Below are 2,200 nucleotides of genomic sequence, written 5' to 3' on the forward strand. Positions count from 1 at the left end.
GTGCTATAGTGAACAATGAAGAAGGTCTCTCTGGGAGCGCAGAGAGATCTTGATCAGATGGGCCAATGGGCTGGGGAATGGCAGATGGATTTTAATTTAAAGAACTGCGAGATGCTGCATTTCGATAAGACAAATGAGGGCAGAACTTATACAGATAATGGTATGGCCCTGGGGAGTGGTATCGAACAAAGAGATCGAGGGTTTCAGGTTCATTGCTCCTTGAAAGTGGAGGCACAGGTAGACAGGGTAGTGAAGAAGGCTTTTAACATACTTGTTTTCATTGGTCAGAAGACTGAGTAGAGATGTTGGGATGTCTTGTTGCAACTGTGCTAGATATTTGTGAGGCCAGTTTTGGAGTGCTGCGTGGAGTTCTAGTCGCTGTACTATAGAAATGATATTATTAAACTAGAAAGAATTCAGTAAAGGTTTATAAGAATGCTACTTGGACTAGAAGGTTTGAGTTATAAAGTGAGGTTGGATAAACTGGGACATTTTTTCCCTGGAGTAGTAGGAGTCTGAAGGATGACTTTATAGAGGTCTACAAAATCATGAGAACCATAGATAAGGTAGGTAGCCGACAGCTTTTCCCCATCGTAGGCAAGTCTAAAACTAGACAGCAAGGGTCCAGATACAAAAGGGTCCAGGGGGGCAATGTTTTCAGACAGAGTCTGGAATAGACTGCCCAGAGGAAGTGGTGGAAGCGAGTACAATGTTGTACATGGATGGGATAGGTAGTGAGGGATGTGGACCGAATGTAGGCAAATGGGACTACATTACTTGTAAAAACGGGGCAGCGTGGGCATTTGAGCTGAAAGGCCTTTTTCCATACTGTAGACCTTAAATAAAATGAGAGTGAGGTGATCAGTCAGCCTTGCTCGTGATGCCCAAATCCTAAGAATAAATTGTTAAAAATTCTCTTGAAAACCTGAAATCTCACTGTGGTCTATTCCATTGTTATGTGGTTTGATGTCACATGGTGCATTTGGCTTTGAGACAGAGTGGTCAAAGACAACAACTATCTTCAGCTATAGATAGCACCTAAACACTGCTACACACGGTAATCATTGATATACCAGACTCTGACTTAGAGTCACATTAGGTAGGGACTAATCTATCTTTGGTGTACGTTCAGGTAGCTGGACTCTCAAGCTTCACTAGAATAGTCTGATATAGTTTTTAGTTTAGAGCGTGCGAACTCTGACCACACTGTTGTATTTATACTCAGTGAGGTGCAGCATCATGACATCACCACAAGGCTGCTCCAGGGTCCTAAACCCTTTTTTTAGATTAGATTGCTTACAGTGTGGAAACAGGCCCTTCGGCCCAACAAGTCCACACCGACCCGCCGAAGAGCAACCCACCAGACCCATTCCCCTACACCTAACACTATGAGTAATTTAGTATGGCCAATTCACCTGACCTGTACATCTTTGGACTGTGGAAGGAAACCGGAGCACCCGGAGGAAACCCACACAGACACGGGGAGAACGTGCAAACTCCACACAGTCACCTGAGGCGGGAATTGAACCCGGGTCTCTGGCGCTGTGAGGCAGCAGTGCTAACCACTGTGCCACCGTGCCACCTTGCACAATGACCATTGGTATGGTTTGTAATCTGTATATACATTGCATATTAGGAATATCTCCAGCTGTGATGTGTTAACATCAATGGCATTTCCACTTGACTCTTACAGCCAATAACAGAAGAGGATCAGGAAACTTCACAGTAAAAGCAAGACAGGTTCCCAGCCAATACCACCCCATTCAATTCGAATGTCACTCTGCTCTTCAGGCCAATGCAGCCCACTCTCTTCCAAAGTCAAACTGGAAAATGCTGAAATGCTCAGTAGGTTGTTGCACCATCTGTGAAGAGAAAAATGCAGTTAATAGTCAGCATTTTCATCAGAGAATCAGGAGCAGGAATTCCAAGTGCAGCACACCCACCTGCTCATGAGGATAGGTCCACATTCAAGTCAACCCTGTCCAACATTCAGGGACAGACCCGGGGCTGACAGATACCCAGGCAGGTAGGTCTCTCAGTATTACGGGACTTCGTAACCTGTAACAATGTAAACTGAAAGGCCCTCCAGCAACCAGCCCCACACACATATAACCACACACTCCCTGAACACTCCCCCCCCCCCCACACACACACAGACACACACCCACTCCCCACACACATATAACCACACACTCCCTGA

The 2,200-nt window shown here is 45.6% G+C and overlaps 1 long non-coding RNA gene across 1 annotated transcript in view; it reads right to left on the reverse strand.

Moving 5' to 3' along the window:
* Positions 1–1,570: 1,570 nt before the first annotated feature.
* Positions 1,571–2,200, reverse strand: part of LOC122540047 — a 23,917-nt gene continuing 23,287 nt past the window's right edge. Inside the window, exon 3 of the long non-coding RNA XR_006309232.1 lies at positions 1,571–1,862. This is a non-coding gene — a long non-coding RNA (uncharacterized LOC122540047). The remainder of the gene's footprint in view (positions 1,863–2,200) is intronic.

This window comes from Chiloscyllium plagiosum, chromosome 33 (assembly GCF_004010195.1).
Source record: "Chiloscyllium plagiosum isolate BGI_BamShark_2017 chromosome 33, ASM401019v2, whole genome shotgun sequence".
Taxonomy (NCBI): Eukaryota; Metazoa; Chordata; class Chondrichthyes; order Orectolobiformes; family Hemiscylliidae; genus Chiloscyllium; species Chiloscyllium plagiosum.